At 38.8% G+C, this 20,617-nt stretch overlaps 1 protein-coding gene across 1 annotated transcript in view; it reads right to left on the bottom strand.

The window, feature by feature from the left end:
• ADAMTS18 (ADAM metallopeptidase with thrombospondin type 1 motif 18) overlaps positions 1 to 20,617 on the bottom strand; it is a 194,379-nt gene that overhangs the window by 36,528 nt on the left and 137,234 nt on the right. The gene's annotated exons all lie outside the window — the stretch shown is intronic.

Raw genomic sequence — 20,617 nt, 5'->3', positions numbered from 1 at the left:
ATGTATGTATGTGTGTGTGTGTGTGTGTGTGTGTGTGTGTGTGTGTGTGTGCATAAATATAATGAACTGGTTATCCGACTCCATGTCATAGTCTGGACAACAGGAATTTTTCATACCTTTCATTTTGCTCATGTGTTGTTAGGTCATCTATCATGAATCCTTCTTCCATTTGGACCCTGCCTCTTTTTCTCCTATCCTTGGGCTAAGACAGTTTCCGGACTCCTTTGGCCTTCCATAAACTGCTTTATATCAGTTCAACTTTTGTTGGAAACACCAATGATAATAACAATAATAATTAATGATTCTGTGTCACTCTAAGATTGGAAAAGGGCTTTCCTCACAGCAACTCTGTAAAGTAGATGGTATAAACATGATTCTCCACTTTGCAGGCAAAGAAACCAAAGCCCTTAGAAGTTAAAGGATTTGCTCATGATCACATAGCTAGTATATGTCTGAAGTGGCATTTAGATCTTGGTTGGCTGACTCCAAATAAAAATAATATCTAACATTTATGTAGCATTTACTACGTGCCAGGCACTGTGCTAAATGCTTTACAATCATTATCTTATTTAATTCTCACAACAACCCTGGATATAGATGTTATTATTATCCCCATTTTATAGATGAGGAAACTGAGGCAAATAGAAGGTAAGGGTCTGAAGCTGAATTTGAACTCAGATTTTCCTAACTCCAAGCCAATACTCTATCCACTGTTCCATTTTGCTGCCTCCACCCCACCCCACCCATCCACCCCAAGCTCCTCAATATAGTCGCCTTTTTCCATTTCTTATTTTTGGCATGGATGGTTCGCTTGGATGGACCAGATGAAAGCTGTTGTATTCCTATCCTTATCTTTCCTTCTAACTTGATGCTGATTTTGGCATCATAGGAAACACTGTAATCCCATGATCCTCAGATTTGTTTGCAATATGTACATGATCTGACAATTGAGTCTGATAATGACTCCCACATCAATGACCAACTAGTCAACTCTTGTCCATGAAGACACAGTCAAATTTCATTTCACATGATCTTCTTTAGTGATTGTCATATCTAGAACCTCCCAACTTTCTTCTGGAGGACAGTTCTTGTGCTATGGAAAGGTAAGTCTTCTGAGTAGTTTTCAAATCCTTGGTCTCTTCCTTTCCTCAAATTGAACTTCATTTTCCAATATGGGTTCGCCATTCTCCCTTGTGCCCATCTTCACACTGAACATCAAAGCAGATGTTGACTTGGGCTGAAGATTTTGTCAGATTCTTTCCACAATCTCTTTTCATCCTGGGCTTTTAAAAGATCGATACCCACACTGCAACTGTCTTCGTATTAGTCCTTCTGTTGATGCTCATTACGAGCAATGCTAGATGAGACGACAAAGCTTTCTGGGAAATCATGTTTCTTATTGTCTTTGGAGACACAATGAAACCAAGCTCACCAATCCTTCTGTTGCACAAAATGTGTCAAAGTTGAGAGGAAACAACTGAATGCGGGAGCATTTAAAACTACATGTGAGAGTATGTTAGAACATTTAAAACAACATAAGCAGACTGGTACAATGGAAAGAGCAACGGAGTACGTGTCAGAAGTCCAGGGTTTAAATCCTAGCTTCCAGACTTGTGAGCTGTGTCACTGTGGACAAATCAGTTAACTTCTCCAAACCTCCACTTCTTCATCTGTCAAATGGGATACTACAGCCTACCTAAAGGGGTTATCATCAGCAAAGTGCTGTTTAAACCAAAAATATTATGAAAATATGAGCTGTTATAATGACCAGACAATTCTGAGAATAGGAACCAGCCCTACTGGCCTTCTTACTCTTCTTCATATATAGTACTCTCTCTCCTATCTCCGTGCCTTTGCCTCCAGTGCCCGGAATATCCTGCCTCCTTGCCTCCGCCCCTGAGAATTCCTAATTTCCTTCAAGGCTCATCTCAACTGCCATCTTCTGCATAAAGCTTTTCATTATCTCTCCCCCAAAGGCTGTCCTCCCCCTAAATCCCATTGTACATATGTCATATATATTTTATATACACATATATATATATATACGTCTATGTATGTACATATGCTATATACACAAGTATGTAACTATGTGTGCATATATGTGTTAACCTATGTGTATATTTATGTGTGTATGCATGCAATGTGTGTACCTGTGTATCTACATACACATATACATACACATACACATATACATACACATACACAGTAGATAGAGCACTGGGCTTGGAGTCAGAAAGACCTGAGTTCAAGTCTAGCTTTAGATACTCATTAGCTGTGTGATCCTGAGCAGGTCATTTAATCTCTGTTTGCCCTTAATCCACTAGAAAAGGAAATGGCAAAACCACTCCAGTATCTTTATCAAGAAAACCCCACACACAGTATGGTCTGTGGGGTCACAAACAGTTGGACATGGCTGAACAACAACAAAGTGTATATATACAGACATACACATATGTGTATACACACACACACACACACACACACACACACACACACACACACACACAATTTTCTTCCCTAACAAGCTTGTAAGAATGCAAGTGACTTTATCTTTGTATCTTTATCTTTGTATCCACAGCATGTTACCCAGTGCTCAGCCCACAGTAGGTGCTGAAAAAATGTTGATTGATTGATGCAGGATACAACATTTGGATATCTATGGGGATGATTTTCATGAGCCTTGTAATGATTGGCTCATGGCCACTTGGCATAGTTTGAAGAGCACTGGATTTTGAAGTTGGAACATCATTTGTATCTGGTCACCTGTGTGACCCTGGCCAGGCGACTTCACTTTTCTGAGCCTCAGTTTCCTCATCTGTATAATGATGGAGTTGGATACTAGACCCTTCCAGATCTAAATCCCATGATCCTAAGATTTGTTTGCAATATTAATTCAAGAAAATCCATCTTCCCCAAGCAAGAAGAACTGCATGTAAGAACAGAACTTCCTAATAATACATTTTGAAACATAGCCCAACAAAACCATTTCTGAACAGCCTCACACTGAATGTGGAATATTGCAACTGAGTTATTCAGCAGACACATCCAGAAAGAGCTCCAGGGACTCTGTCTACTTAACTGGATGCAAGCCAGAGAATGTCCAGCCCACTGGCATTTGCTCCCAAGTCTACAGCTGGCAGACAGCCCTGTAAATGTTTCCAGGCCCTCAGGAGAGCTGGTTAATGTCTCTCTTTCACACACGAGCCACCTGACTTCAGACACAACCCTCAGCTGCTCTGACCGCAGGGCACAGAATTATAAAATTTACAGCTTCTTTAGGCTGAAAACCACAGGCGGGGCTGGAATCTCCCAACCTCATTCGGCAGGGAGGGAGCCTAGGCCTGGCCCTGGTCCCACAGAGTTAAAACAATGGATAAGCAGAATCCTCTGGAGGAAATCACTCCTATTCTTCTGCTGCTCATTTTAATGTGAATGTTAAAACAATATATTTCTGAGACTCAGAGCTAGATTAAGATACTCTGGGGAGTCTTGGCACTACGATTGCGGGTGTTTTTCCTCATCGTTTATAATGTTTGGGAGGGGGAGAGAAACAAAAACTCTGGTATCAGACTGAAGAACTTTTTTTGAGAGTTACAACACTTTTTTAATGAAAAACAGGCTCATCATTCTATTACTTTATTTATATTTTATAATAAACATTTGGTTTTACTTTTAAAGAGGCAGCCTGGTGTAGAGCAGTGGCTTTGGAGTTAGAGGACCTGGATTCAAATCCTATTTAATTTTTTTTGCAATCATTCATTCATTCACAAAACTTTAAATGTTTATGGTGTACAGAGGAAGCACTATGCTTTAACTGAGACAGATATAGAGCTTAGACAATTCAATCAATTCAACAAACATTAGATGATTACCATGTGCAAAGCACATAGGTGGTACAGTGGATAGAGTGCCAGGCCTGAGTTCAAATTAGGGTTCAGATGCATACTAGCTGAATTCTCAGGGGCAGAGTTATTTAACCCTGTTTGCCTCAGTTCCTCATCTGTAAAATGATCTGGAGAAAGAAATCACAAACCACTTGAGTATCCTTGCCAAGAAAACCCTTAAGAGGGTCATGAAGAGATGGACATGACTGAAAACAACTAAACACATCTGCAAGGCACTGTAATAGGACTATAACAGGCTCTGGGACACACACACACATACAGGTACACGCACACATACACACAAAACAACTTAAAATAAGACCTCATACTCAAGGATGTGATATTCTATGAAGTGGATATAACCCGTACAAGGATAAGATACTGTCCCTGACCCCATGTAACTCACAGTGTAGTAAGGGAATACGATTAAAGTACAGATAATTATGATATGTTAAGGACCTGTGATTTCATTGGTTTGCAGCTCATCTGTAACTTTCACCCTTAGAAAGCAGTCTGAAGATAAAGGAGCTTGTAAGTAGCTTGTCCATGCACATATAGGTAATAAGTATGAGAGGTGGGATTTGAACCCAGGTCATCTAGACTGTAAAAAAGGCACACCAATCCATTATTCCACAACACCAATCAGATAGCTATGACATACAATAATAATAATAATTAATAATATCTAACATCATTAAGGTTTTCAAGGTGCTTTACAAATATTTCATTTTATCCTCACAATAACCCTAGGAAAGAGATGTTACTATTATCTCCATTTTACAGATGAGCAAACTGAGGTAGGCAGTGGTTAAATGACTGGGTCAGGGTCACATAGTTAATAAATGTATAAGGCTGGAGTTAAACTCAGATCTTCCTAACTATAGGTCCAGAACTTTAGCCATTGCACTACTAAATGCCAAATAAGGGAATGATAAATGAAAAAAAAATGTCATGTGAAATCCATGAGAGAGAGTCATTACCAGCCTTTGGTCATTCAACCTCAAAGAATGCCAGTTTAAATCCTGGTTCTGCTACTTACCATCAATCTGGCCTTGGACAAGTCTGTTCCCTATTCTGGACCTATTTCATCATCTGCAAAAATCAGTGGAATGAAGTGGATAATCTCTAAGACCTCTGTTACCATATAAGCCCATGGCATCATAATTTAAAAGAATGGTTAATTAACGGCTTTAAAAAGTATAGCAGAGGATGAATAGTATGTGCTAATAATGCTCCCTTAAATTTACAGGAATTAAAGTGGAAGGGGCAGATCCAAGATGGGGCAGCCAAGCCAGGAAGTTGCCTGACCTCTCCTCAGTTTCCCTCAGAAACAATGTTAAATCAAGCCTCTAAATGGATTCTGGAAGCTACAAAAATATGGAGTGAAACAATTTTCCAGCTTGAGATAGCTTAGAAGAACTTCATGAAAGGTCTATCTCATTTGGGTAAAACGGGAGTACAGCTCAGTGCAGACAGTGTCTGGGCAAGCGAACAGGAGGCTCTTAGCCACAGCACAGATCAGCAACTGAGGCACTTCTATCCTAGCTCAGCAGATCAGTGGCACAGCAGGCCAGCTATGAGGTCTCCAACCCCAGCACAGAAGGCAAATTGCCAGCACCAGAACCCAGGGCACAACAGGGACGCCTAGGTCAGGCAACCGCAGCACAGTGGGCAAGTCATCATCACTTGAGGTCCCAGTGCAGAAAGCCAATGACCAGGCCTCTGGCTCCCAGAAGAAGAAGCTTGGGACAGTGCCCCCTGTGCCTCAGGAGCACAGCTCAACTTTAAAAGCCATGAAATAGACTTAAAAATGAACAAAAAACAGAAAAGAGCCCTGAACATAGAAAGCTACAATGGTGACAAGGAAGATCAAAACACTAACTTACAAGAGGACAACAATGTCAAAATGCCAACATATGAAACCTCAAAGGGGAATATGATTTGGTTTCAAGACCAAAAAGCCTTCTTGGAAGAGCTCAGAAAGGATTTTAAAAATCAAATAAGAGAAGAAGAAGAAATATTGGGAAAAGAAATGAGAGGTATGCAAGGAAGAATCAACAGCTTGGAAAAGGAAGGATGAAAACTGGCTGAAGAAAACAATTCTTTAAAAAATACAACTGGGGGCAGCTAGGTGGTGCAGTGGATAGAGCACTAGCCCTGGATTCAAATCCGGCCTCAGACACATAACACTTACTAGCTGTGTGACCTTGGGCAAGTCACTTAATCCCATTGCCCAGCCAAAAAAATAAAAATTAAAAAAAAATACAACTGGCCAAATGGTGGACAAAATCCACTGAAGAAAACAACTCCTTAAAAAGTAGCATTGGCTAAATGGAAAAGGAGGTGCAAAAGCTCACTGAAGAAAATAATTCCTTAAAAACGAAATTTGGTAAGTGGAAGCTAATGACTCTATGAGACATTAAGAAACAAACAAAATTAAAGGAATGAAAAATTAGTAGAAAATGTAAAATACCTCATTAGGAAAACAACTCTGACCTGGTACAGAACTAGGAGAGAGAATTTAAGAATTATTGGACGACTTAAAAGCCATGATCCAAAAATAAATAAATAAACAAACAAACAAACAAACAAACAAACAAATAAATAAATAATGACCTAGACAATATCTTTTAGGAAATTATCAGAGATCCCAAAATGAAAACTCCAGGGAACAGTGTGGCCAAATTCCAGAATTATCAGGTCAAGGAAAAAACATTGCAAGCAGCCAGAAAGAAACAATTCAAATATTATGGAGCCACAGTATGAGCACTTAGACTTAGAAACTTCTACATTAAAGGATGAGAGGGCTTGGAATATGATATTCTGGAAAGCAGAGCTTGGATTACAATCAAGAATCAACTATCCGAAAAAATGAGAATAATCTTTCAGAGGAAAAGATAGACATTCAATGGAATAGGGGACTTTCAAACTTTCCTGATGAAAAGAGCAGACCTGAACAGAAAATTTGATCTTCAAATATAAGACTCAAGAGAAGCATAAAAGGGAAACAGAAAAAAAAAACCATGTTATTCAATAAGGTTGAACTATTTACATTCCTACATGGGAAGATGATATTTGTAACTCTTGAGAATTATATCTCTATTAGGGAAGTTATGAGTATAAGAGGGTGTGAGTATAAGTTGACTTTGATGTGATGATATAAAAAAAATTAAGGGGTGAAAGAAAGGATTGTATTGAGAGAAAAGGAAAGGGGAAGGCAGAATAGAATAAATTACATGACATGAAGAGGTGCAATTACAGTAGAGGAAAAGAAGGAAGGGGGCGACCATTGTTTGAACCTTACTCTCATTGGATTTGATTAAAAGAGGGAATAACATATACACTCAATTAGATATAGAAATTTATGTTAACCTACAGGAAAGTAGGAGGGGAAAGAAAAGGGAAGGAGGAGCTCACAGAAGGGAGGGAAGATGAGAGAGATGGTAGTCAGGAGCAAACATCAATGAGGAGGGACAGGGTGAAAGAAAAGAGAGAAAAGTGTAAAGAAGGGGAAAATAGGATGGAGGGAAATACACAGTTAGTAATCATAACTGTGAATGAAAATGGGATGAACTCCCCCATAAAATGGAAGCAGATAGCAGAGTGTATTAAAAACTAGAATCCTACAATATGTTGTTTATAAGAAACACATCTGAAGCAGAGGGATACACACAGAGTAAAGGTAAAAAGCTGGAGCAGAATATATTATACTTCAGCTGAAGTAAAAAAAAAAGCAGGAGTAGCAATTCTGATCTCAGACAAAGCAAAAGCAAAAATAAATCTAATTAAAAGAGATAAGGAAGGAAATTACCATCCTGCTAAAAGGTACCATAGACAATGAAATAATATCAATACTAAACATATATGGACCAAATGGTACAGCACCCAAATTCTTAGAGGAGAAGTTAAGTGAGTCATAGGAAGAAATAGACAGCAAACTTATACTAGTGGGGGTGCTCAAACCCCTCCTCTCAGAACCACTAAATAAACAAGACAGAAGTGAAGGAGGTGAATAGAATTTTAGAAAAGTTAGATATGATAGACCTCTGGAGAAAACTGAATGGGGAAAGAAAGGAATATACCTTTTTCTCAGTGGTACATGGCACCTACACAAAAACTGACCATGTATTAGGCCATAGAAACCTCTTGATCAAATGCAGAAAGGCAGAAATATTAAATGTATCCTTTTCAGATCAAGATATAATAAAAATTACATGTGAAAAAGGGTCATGGAAAGATAGATTAAAAATTGGTTGGAAATTAAATAATCTAATCCTAAAGAATGAGTGTGTCAAAGAACAAATCATAGAAACATCAATAATTTCATTAAAGAGAATGACAATAATGAGACTACCTACCAAAACTCATCTCTAAATGCTTACATGAATGAAACAGAGAAAGAATAGAACATTGAATTGGGCAAACAACTAAAAAAGCTAGAAAAAGAACAAATTAAAGATCCCCAATTAAATACCAAATTAGAAATTCTGAAAATCAAAGGAGAGATTAATAACATTGAAATTAAGAAAACTGTTGAACTAATAAATAAAACTAAGAGCTGATTTTATGAAAAAAAAAACAGATAAACCTTTGGTTAATTTGATTTACAAAAAGAAAGATGTAAACCAAATTACCCCCATCAAAAACGAAAAGGGTGAATTCACCACCAATGAAGAGGAAATCAAAGCAATAATTAGGAGCTATTTTGCTCAACTGTATGCCAATGTCTGTTAATCTAAGTGAAGTGAATATTTACAAAAACACAAATTGCTCAGGTTAACAGAAGAGGAAATAAACTACTTAAATAACTCCATTTTAGAAAAAGAAATTGAACAAGCCATCAATGAACTCCCTAAGAAAAAATCTCCAGGGCCAAATGGATTTACAAGTGAATTCTACCAAACATTTAAAAAACAATTAATTCCAATACTATACAAACTATTTGGAAAAACAGGTGGAGTCCTACCAAATTCTTTTTATGACACAAATATGGTACTGATCCCTAAACCAGGAAGAGCCAAAACAGAGAAAGAAAGTTATAGACCAATTTCCCTAATGAATATTGATGCAAAATTTTAAAATAAAACATTACCAAAGAAATTACAGCAATTTATCACAAGGATAATACACTATTACCAGGTGGGATTTATACCCGGAATGCAGGGTTAGTTCAATATTTGTAAAACTATCAGTGTAACTGGCCATACCAATAACAAAACAAACAGAAATCATATGATTATCTCAATAGATGCAGAAAAAGCTTCTGATGAAACGCAGCACCCACTCTTATTAAAAAGACTAGAAAGCATAGAAATAAACGGAGTTTTCTTTAAAATGATAAGTAGTACGTATCTAAAACCATTGGCAAGCATTATATGTAATGGGGACAAGCTAAAACTTTTCCCAATAAGATCAAGGGTTAAACAAGGCTGCCCATTATCACCACTATTATTCAATATTGTACTAGAAATGTTAGCTTTGCAATAAGAGAAAAAGAAATTGAAGGAATTAGAGTAGACAGAGAAGAAACAAAACTATCACTTTTTGCAGACGATATAATGGTATAGTTGAGAATCAACTAAAAAAACTACTTGAAATAATTAACACCTTTAGCAGAGTTGCATGATATAAAATAAATCCATATAAATCATTAGCATTTCTATATATCACCAACAAAGCCCAGAAGCAAGAGATAGAGAAATTCCATTTGAAATAATTGTAGACAATATAAAATATTTGGGAGACTACCTGCCAAGACAAACCTAGGAACTATATGAAAACAATTATAAAACAATTTTCACACAAATAGAATCAGATCTAAACAACTGGAAAATATCAATTGCTCATGGATAGGGTGATATATAATAAAATAATAACAGGCCAATAATATAATAAAAAAGATAATTCTCCCTAAATGAATTTATTTATTCAGTGCCATACCAATCAAACTACCAAAAATTATTTTATAGAGCTAGAAAAAAAAATAAAATTCATCTGGAAGAACAAAAGGTCAAGAATATCAGGGGAATTAATGAAAAAAATGCAAAGGAAGGTAGCCTAGCCATAACAGGTCTAAAACTATATTACAAAGCAGCTATCATCAAAACTATTTGGAACTGGCTAAGGAACAGAGTGATGTATCAGTGGAATAGGTTAGGCACACAAGACACAGTAGTCAATGACTACCATAATCTATTGTTTGATAAACCAAAAGACCCCAGCTTCTGGGATAAGAACTCATTATTGGACAAAAACTGCTGCGAAAACTGGAAAATAGTATGGCAGAAACTAGGCACGGACCAACATCTTACATCGTATACCAAGATAGAGTCAAAATGGTACATGATTTAGACATAAAGGATGATACCATAAGCAAATTAGGAGAACAAGGAATAGTTTATTTGTCAGATCTACAGAGAAGGGAAAAAATTTATGACTAAATAACAGAGAACATGATGAAATGCAAAATGGATCATTTTTATTACATTAAATTTAAAAAGTTTTTCACAAACAAAACCAATACAACCAAGATTAGAAGGAAAACAGAAAGCTGGAAAACAATTTTTATAGCCAATATTTTTGATAAAGGCCTCATTTCTAAAATATATAGAGAACTGAGTCAAATTTATAAGAACATAAGTCATTCCCCAATTGATAAGTGGTCAAAGGATATGGACAGGCAGTTTTCAGGCAAAGAAATTAACACTATCTATAGTCATATGAAAAAATGCTCTAAATCACTATTGATTAGAGAAATGCAAATTAAAATAACTGCGGTACCACCTCACACTTATCAGATTACCTAAAACAATAGAAAAGAAAATGATAAATGTTCGAGAAGATATAGGAAAACTGGAACACTAATGCATTGTTGGTGGAATTGTAAACTGAGCCAACCATTCTGGAGAACAACTTGCAACTATGCCCAAAGGGCTACAAAACTGTGCAAACTCTTTGATCCAGTTATACCACTACTAGGTCTGTATCCCAAAGAGATCATTAAAAAGGAAAAGGACCCACACGTACAAAAATATTTATAGCAGCTCTTTTTGTGGTGGCAAAGAATTGGAAACTGAAGGGATGCCCATCAGTTGGGGAATGGCTGAACCAGTTGTGGTATATGAATGTAATGGGATACTATAGTACTATAAGAAATGATGAGCAGGCAGATTTCAGAAAACTGGAAAGACTTACATGAACTGATGCTGAGTGAAGTGAACAGAACCAGGAGAACACTGTATAGAGTAACAGTAACATTGTGTGATGATCAGCTATGATAAACTTAGCTCTTCTCAGCAATACAATGATCTAAGACAATTCCAAAAGATTCACGATGGAAAATGCTATCCATATTCAGAGAAAGAACTATGGAGTCTGAATGCAAATGGAAACATACTATTTTCACTTTTTTTGTTTTTTGTTTTTTCTTTCTCATGATTTCTCCTTTTTGTTCTGATTCTTCTTTCACAACATGACTAATGTGGAAATACATTTAACCTGATTGTACATGTATAACCTATATCAGATTGTTTGCTGTCTTGGGGAGAGGGGGGGGAGGGAAGGAGGGAGAAAAACTTGGACTCCAAATCTTATAAAAGTGAATGGTTAAAACTATATTTAAATATAATTAGAAAAATACTATCAAGTAGAAAATAAAATTAAAATAAATTTTTAAAAAAGGAATTAAAAGGGGAAATATATTTTATAAAAAATGACCAAAGATGACATGGCTTTAAGCTTACTTGTTCATGATCATACAGATATGGCTTTAGCCTTCTTGGGTGGCTACTACAGGTTGGCATAAGGAAAGGAGTACTGAAGTAGTAATAAGAAGGGCTGAACAGAAGTCTTAACTTTACCACTAATCAAATGTATGATCTGCAGTATGTCTCTTAACCTCATTAGGCCTATTGTTTCCTTTTCTGGAAAATGAGGAAATTGGATTTTTCTTGCTTTAAGGATCTGTGACTCTAAAACGTATTTTATATGCTGGTCCTTCCATCCTTGGGTCCATGGGCTCATTAGCAATGGCACTAATTCCATTGCTATCCCACCCAAGCCTTCTCCTCCTAAGCGATTCATCTCCACGTCTTTCTATAAATCCTCCAGACATGAGACTGGAGACCTTGCTCTGAAGCTCTTCATATTTTCTGGAATCTGGTGCCACATTCAAAGTATCCATCTGCAATCCATTCTCCCACTCTATCACAGGAACGTCCTCTTCTAGTTCTCCATGCCCATGATAATGTCTCTTCATTTACTGCCCAGCTGTCCCCCTTTGGGCTTCTCCATCATTCTCTCAGAAACCTCATCTGGAATCTTATCACCCCACAAGATGGCATCAGCCTTGGTACTCACACTTCATCAGTTCCCTCTGCATCTCTGATTGGAAGAAAGAGCAATAATCTCCTCCCCAAACCTCCATTTAAGGAGAGCACCCAGGCCAGTCAAATCCTTATTTCCTCCCTGGCTACACTCCTTTGAATTAACCTCCTTCTTCTCACCCCAAACCTCCTCCCCACTACCACCTTTTCTTTTTGGGGTTTGCCTTCCCTCATTAGATTGTTGTTGAGGGTGGGGTCTGTCTTTTTTTTTTTTCATATTTCCATCCTCAATGCGTAGCACAATACCCAGCACATAGTAGGCACTTAATAAATGTTTATTGACTGAATAATTTTGTGCCACTTTTTGTATGGAAGTCATCCCTGGAAATAGTTACTATAAACCTTTATAAATTATATTATATAGCTCCTCTCAAATTCTCCTATGAAGCCTTGTAATGTAGAGGTGACCCTGGGTTCTTAAAGGTTATCGGTTCCAGGAAATGGGAAAGCCTTACTACAGAAAAAAGCTACTACATTTCTATTCATCCATACCTCAAGACCCCTCTACATCTTCACCCATTTTCTCTTCTTTTGCACCAGATTCAAAGGACAAAGCAGTCCTTTTCTTTTACTTATGTTCTATCCACCTTAGAAATCAGTCTCCAACAGGAACACTGTTAGGTCAGTGTGTGAGTATGTATTTAAACTCTTGTGTGCCCAGTGCAAATCATTTAACCTCTCTGTGCCTCAGTTTACTCATAGGTAAAATGTAGGGGATGGATTAGCTGGCCTTTGAGGCCCCTTCCAGCTCTAAATATATAATCCTACGATCCTTCAAAAAAAACCAGGAATATCCACAAAACTACATAAAAGTCACAAAATATTTGAGCTAGAAAAGACCTTGGAAATTACATCATCCAACTAATTACAAACAATAATTTTATGGATGGTGAAACTGAGGCTCAGGGAGATGAAGCAGTCACGTGGCTAGTTAGCAGTTGATCCTGGATTATCAGCTCAGTCTTTTAACCCCCAATGCTATTTCCTCCAAGGACTAGCTTAAACATTAGTGGAGAAGTTCAGCAGCAGATGGTTGGGGAACAGGGTACGAACAGTTTTTGGCCAAAGCTACTAATGAACCTATCTACTAAGGTGTGGAGGGCTGAGGTCTGTAAACAGAGCCCCACCTGATGAAATCAGAATCTCTGAAGTATATTGTGAATTATTAATTCATAATTGCTCAGGGAACCAATGCATGTAAAATGTCCATGGCTGAGATTTACCTTATGGGTACTTGCATATGCTATATAAAGTAATTTGGGGGGGCACTAGTAGTTTGGGGAAATCAGTAAAGGCCTCACATAGGAGTAAAAAAATCACATTTGTGGTCTTGTCCTGTATCAAAGCTTTAGTTACATTTGCATCCTGTAAATAGTTTATGTAATCAGACTCAAAGAATGCCCGAGCTAAGGGGACCTGTGGTACATGGAACACAACACTAGCCCCCTTGGCTGTTCCTTACACACAACATTCCATCTCCTGACTCCCATGTCAAAGCTGAGAGGACCCCTAGGATATAGAACATAAAACGTCATCCTTAGAAGTGGCCTTAGAATATAGATCACAGAGTGTCAAAGCTGGAAGGGTTCTTGGATATCATCTATTCCAACCCTCTTGCTTTTCACAGGAAGCAAATGAAGGCTAGAGAAGATAAGTGACTTCCCTGGGGTCAGAAAAAACTAGTGACAGAATCTAGGGCTTAAATCCAGGTCTCTGGTCTCATAGCCAAGGGTTCTTTCCACTTCGCTGTACTCCCAGACATTCCATCTTACCACTGACTTATTCCACAATGCTACTTCTTAAATTTCAGAATTCCCCTTAGCTATTCATTAGTGAATAGGAACAAGTTTTTAAGGAGTTAAACATTTTTTGACTCAACCTAAGGTGGAAAAGGATCTTAACATATGAGATGTAGTGGAGCAGGAAGAGAGAGGCAAGAGAGCAACACCAACTAATAAATACGCGAGATTGAATTTCAGTAACAGAACAACAAGCCACGCTATCATGACATCATTCACGCTGTTTATCAGACAGGCATCCAGTTACTTTATAATGGAACACTCACAGTGAATTTTCCGGCCATCAGCTCACACCTGGAGACAGTCTTGATAAAGAACTTGGCACTCATAAGATCGTTTATCATGGCCCTTACAAGAAACCACATATTTTGGGGCCACAGAAGGATGCCCCCCTTCCCAAATGAACCCTCTGGCTAAACTTAAAACCAGTTGGGATCTCTGCATGACCAATCTTGATCCTACACAGTGGGCTGCATGTCGCTTGCACAAAGAACAAAGTCAACGACCTCAAATTACCTCCAAGTTTCTAGAGGGGAAGGCATTAAGCTCTCAGATGGACTCAGATTCCTTATATGTCTCCACTTAAGATGACATGAGAGTCTTACCACAGCCATACGTAAAATTAAATCCTGATACTAGGTTATCATGTTTCCACCACTTTGAAATTTATCTCTGGGCCTCCTCTCAGCCATCTGGGTGTGGGGCTTACACAAATCTGAGGCTCAACCAACAAAAATAGATAATGATAAGTGACCTTCTGTTGTTGTCATTATTGCTGTAGGCTGGCGCATAAATTTTAGACTCTTTTAGCCTGACATTCAAGGCCCTCCAAAACCAAATGTTACCCCAGCTTTCCACACATCTCAAATCGCCCTTCCTTGCACACCTCAACAAAACCTGTCTACACATAGACCCCTGGAAACATGTCTAGATGGTAGAATCCTGAGGCTGAGAATTAGAAGAGAATCTAACAGATCACCTAATTCAATCCCTTCACTTTTCAATAGAAGAAAATTAAGACTTAGAGAGGTTAGTTGACTAGATCAAGGACGCAGCAAATAAGAGGCAGAGTAGAGATTTAAACCCAGGCCTCTGGACTCCAAATTCCATGTTCTTTTCACTCTCTCATGTTACCCATTCCACTCTCCCATCCACAAGAATCACAAAATCTTAGTGCTGGCTTCAGTGCCTACTGAGTCCAACCTGTACATGAGAAGAATCTTTTAAACACCTTGACAGGTGGTCATCCAGCCTTCACTTGAGAGTGCCAGGGGAAGATCATTCATTACCACCCAAAGCATCAGTCAGCAAGTATTTATTAAACACTTACTATGTGCCAGGGGCAGCTAGGTGGTACAGTGGATAGAGCTCCAGGCCTGGAGCCAGGACGACCTGAGTTCAGATCTGGCTTCAGACACCTATTGGCTGTGTGACCCTGGGCAAGTCACTTAACCCTGCCTGCCCTTGTTCCTCATCTGTAAAATGAGCTGGAGAAGGAGATGGCAAACCACTCCAGTATCTTTACCAAGAAAACCTCAACTGGGGCCATGAAGAATCAGACATGGCTGAAATGACTGAACAACAATGAAGTTTCCTGGACAGGTAGGTGGTTCAGTGGATAAGAGTGCCAGGCCTTCCTGAGCTCAAATCTGGCCCCAGACATTTACTAGCTGAGTGACCCTAAGTGGTACATAGGATAGAGCTCTGGGCCTCTGGGTCAGGAAGACTCATTTTCCTGAGTTCAAATCTGTCCTCATACACTTACTAGCTGGGCAATCTGCGGCAAGACCATGTTTACCTCAGCTTCCTCATCTGTAAAATGATCTGGACAAGGAAATGACAAACCACTCCAGTATCTGCCAAGAAAACCCCAAAAGGGGTCATAGAGAGTCAGACACGACTGAAATGACACAACCACACATGCTAGGCACTATGCTAAGTGCTATGGAAAAGAGAGGCAAAAACACAATCCCTACCCTCAGAGAGCTCACATTCTCATGTAAAAAACTGTGTGTATAAGATACAGACAGTGTAAATGAAAGGTAATGCCATAGAGAGGGAACTATCAGGAGGCAGATCAGGAGGGGATTAGGGAAAGGCCTCCTGCAGAAATCAGACTCGCCTTTGAGACAACTTTTATTTATTAGAGTTTTTCATAATACATCAGGAAAGCTGAATCCGAGAGATGTTTGATCAGGTAGCACAGGTAGGAATAGAGCCTGGCATATAGTTGGTGCTTAATAAATGATTGATGATTGACTAATCGATATATCCAGTTGAAATTTGCCTCTCCACAGCTTCTCCTCAGTACTCCTGCTTGTGTCATCTGGGGCTAAGCAGGACAAGCCTAATCTCTCTTTCAGTATTTGAAGGCAGCTGTCACTCAACAACTGTATGAGTTTGGTAACGAGAATTATGATGCCCATATTACAAACAGGGAAACTTTAAGCTTCAGCTCAGAAAATAATAGCGACTTCTCCATGGCCACCCAGCTAGTTAAGGAACAGAGCCAGTCATAAACCCAGCTCTTTTAACTCTATGTCTATCATTCTGGCTACAGTTGGCAAGAGATTGAAAGGATCTGAAACACAGAACACAGAACATAGAATGTCCATACTGAGAGTGACCTTAGAAAGTACCTTTAGAATATGAAATATCTGATCTAGACGGGACCTTAGAGTTACAAGTTACAGAATATAAGCAAGTTACAGGATTGTAGGATGTCAGAGCTGGAAGGGACCTTAGTGGCCATCTATAAGTGTCTAAGATAGAATTCAGATTCAAGTCTTCCTTACTCCAAGTCCAGAACACTATAAGCTGCATCACCTAGCCTCTACACTAAAGGAATATCCACTCTAACTCAACCAGCAAGTGATCATCTGACTTCATTTTACAATTAAGGACACTGAGGGTCAGAGAGGTTTCCTATGGTAAAACAGTTAGTAGTTTAAACTCTCAGTCTAGTTACCTTTGGACCTGGGCACAATAAGCTGATCAGGCTAGGAATCAAATCTAGGTCAACAGCTTAGAAGGTGTCTATGTTCACCACCATTCCACCAAAAAAACAAAGCAAGGAGCAGCTGAGACCACTGGTGGACTCTGACTTGATGTGTAAGAACAAGAGAAACTTTCCTTATGGTGCCATATTGCTGTTTTGGCAAATGAGCATTTTTTTCTAAATATGATACCATAATAAGTAGTCACTGAATGTCTGGTCATTTCACTTCCAGAATCTGTGGTTTCATCACATGGGCCAACACAGATCACAGCCTCTCCCTACATTAGTATATAGTTTTCATGAAAGATATAAAAGAATTCATCTCTCAGTGGCCAATCTGATGATGACTGTGTCTGCCCTTAGCAGAGCTGGTCCTTGGGTAATAGCCACATGACTCAATATGGGAGCCAGTCTTTAAAACTCTCAGGCGTAATAGGATTTATAGGATTATGAATTTTGATAACTTTGGGCCACTGACATGTCATTGAGATATCAGAGAAGAATATAAGAAAGTCATACAGGTTGAAGCATCATTTATAAATGGGCAAACAGTACAAATTACTATTCCCAAAGCTACAACACTTTTAGATTTGCAAATCACTTTCCTCATAAAATCTGTGCTATGTTAGCTGTTGCAAGTCTTATTATCCTCTTTTTATAGATGAAGACATTGAGGCCAGAAGAGGGAAGGTGACTTGCCTAAGGCCACAAAGCTAGTAAAGGGCAGGGACTGGATTTGAACCCTTGTCCCATGGTTTCTGGTCCCTTGCTTTCCATCATATACTTCTCCCCTTATAGAAACAGCAGAGTATACATATATACATATATACACATATATGTGTATATATAATATATGTACGTGAAAGTACAATTAACAATTAACAATTAATTTGGCAGCTAATTGGATGAGGAAGTGGTGGTGGAGGAGACGGAAGCATCAGAGAATTCAGATTACAAACTTGCATGATTAGACGATGGTAAATATCTTCAAAAGAAATAGATAAGTTTGAAGGAAGAATTGGTTTAGATGGAAAGCTAATTTGTCTCATCTCAATAGTAGTGCATTTCTATACACACAGGCACACATGCATGCACACAGACACCTGTGCACAGACAGACACACACACACACACACACACAGAAATGAACTACTGATGAGATGGGACCAATCATCTTTCCCCCTAAACCAGCTCTTTCTCCAAACTTACCAGCTGTATACAATGCATAAACAGACACACACAAGACAGACACAAGACAGGGAGAAGTTGTGAATAGAGCACCTTCATGTCTCATCTCAGCTTGTTTCCAACACTGCTATCAACATCCTTCTAGATACAAATTAAACACTTCTATATTACAGAGAAGGGTGTTGGCTCACAAAGCTTTCATTTTGGTGTCATCCGTATTTCTGGTACAGAAAGTCATTTGAGCTTTATTTAGATTGGAAGCCATGGATTCCATAGACACTGACATACTGTGGTTGGGAAAAAAGTAGGTTTCTGTTTAAAGTCATTTTGACTTTCCCCAAACCTCTCAGACCAAGGATCCTGGGGTGATGTGGGCACTTTAAGGAATTTGTCAACTCCCCCAGAAACAATAATGTGTAATTTAAATATTAAAGTGATCAACCAAAGTGATTCCATGGGATAAAAATAGCCAGACCACTAGACTCCCAAATGCTAGGTCTTCCTGCCCTTCCCAACTGCACCCGCCTGTCTTTATTAATCATCCTTATGCACATAAATGATCTTATCATTCCTGTGCTCAAAAACCTTCAGTAATTCCTTACTGTCTGTGGGATAAAATCCAAGATTCCCATCTCAGCATTCAAGGTTCTCCACAATCCCACTCTTCTAGAACTTTTCAGTCTCAAACCACCCTACTGCTTTCCAAGTACACAACTCTAGCCAAACTGAAATGCTCTTTGTTGCCTGTGTACCACAAAACACTTTTCAATCTCTGTGCCACTCATGTTCCCTCTGCTTCAAATGCCATTCTCTCTTTTCTATTCATTCTTCAGGGTCTAGCTTCAATTTTCCTTCTTCCATGAAGCCTTTCCATATCCCAAATCAGGAGTATAAGTTATCTTTCAGGTCTATTCAATTAACCTTCAATCAAGGTAACCAGTGGGAACTGAATTAGCCAGTCTCCATTAAGTTATCTGATGAGGCTTTTCTACAGGCTAAACATACCAGTTCTTTACGATCCTCATATGGCCCTAGTTTCCAATCCATTTAACATTGTAATTATTCTTTGGATTCAGAAAAAAAACAAAGAGGTGGGTCAGGGATGCAGGCCCTTCTGATAACATTTTCTTCGGGCTCTCACTCCAAACAATCAACATGTTTTGGAATCTGATGCTACCAATTCCCTTCCCAGCTCTCTGTCCACAACATTACTCTGCTCACTAGCAGAAGGTAGGATCTCCATTTCACAGCAGAATAACACAGGTGATATACACAAACTTCTAACAAAGAATCCGTCTCTTGTACATAGTTGTCTTCATGTTTTCTCTCTCATTTGCGTGCTCTTTGAGAAAATGGATTGACTTTTACCTTTATATCCCCAGTGCTTAGCAGTTAGTCAATAACCATTTGCTAAACCCTTACTATGTGCTAGACAGTGTGTTAAGCACTAGGGATACAAAAAAGAGGCAAAAGATAGCCCCCACAATCAAGATGACAAACTGAAGGAGCAGCCAAGCAAACACGCACAAACATGTTATATACAGAATTAATAGGAAATCATTAAAAGAGGGAAAGCACTAGAATTAAGAAGGCTTAGGAAAGGCTTCTCGTAGGAGAAGGGATTTTAGTTGAGATTTCAAGGAGCCAGGGAAACCAGCAGGAGGGAGAGCTCTCCAAGCATGATGGACAACCAGAGAAAATGCCCACAGCTGACAGGTGGTGTGCCTTCCTTTTTCTTAGGACAGGCAGGAGGCCAATGTTAGCGGATGGAAGAGTACATGTTAGGGAGTAAGAAAGGTGTAGTTAGAGTATAAGAAGACTGGAAAGATAGGAGAGGGTGGGTTATGAGGGCTTTGAACAGCAAACAAAGAATTTGTATTCGATCCTGGGGGTGATGGGGAGCCAGGACAGCTTACTGAGTAGAATTCAGGGGTGTGTGTATGTGTGTGTGTGTGTGTGTGTGTGTGTGTGTGTGTGTGTGTGTGATATGATCAAACCTGTGCTTTAGGAAAATCACCTGATGTAACTGAATGGAGGATGGATTAGAGTGGCGAGAGACTTGAGACAGAGAGACCTCCCCCCAGGCTACTGTAATAGTCCAAGAGTGAGGTGAGGATCTGCACCGGAGTGGTAGCTGTCTCAGGGGAAAGAAATGAATATATTCAAGAGATGTTGCAAAGGTAAAATCAACAGATTGGATATGGGGGTAAGAGATAGTGAGGAGGTGAGGATGACTCCCAGATTATGAGCTTAACTGACTGGAAGGATGGTGTTGCCCTCTACAATAATAAGGAAGTTAGGAGCGAGGAGGATTTAGGGAGAAAGATAATGAGTTCTATTTTGGATTTATTGAGTATAAAATGAC

This window comes from Phascolarctos cinereus, unplaced genomic scaffold (genome assembly GCF_003287225.1).
Source record: "Phascolarctos cinereus isolate Bilbo 61053 unplaced genomic scaffold, phaCin_HiC Scaffold_2;HRSCAF=192, whole genome shotgun sequence".
In the NCBI taxonomy this organism is placed as follows: Eukaryota; Metazoa; Chordata; class Mammalia; order Diprotodontia; family Phascolarctidae; genus Phascolarctos; species Phascolarctos cinereus.
This window is presented reverse-complemented; position numbering and strand designations above follow the sequence as displayed.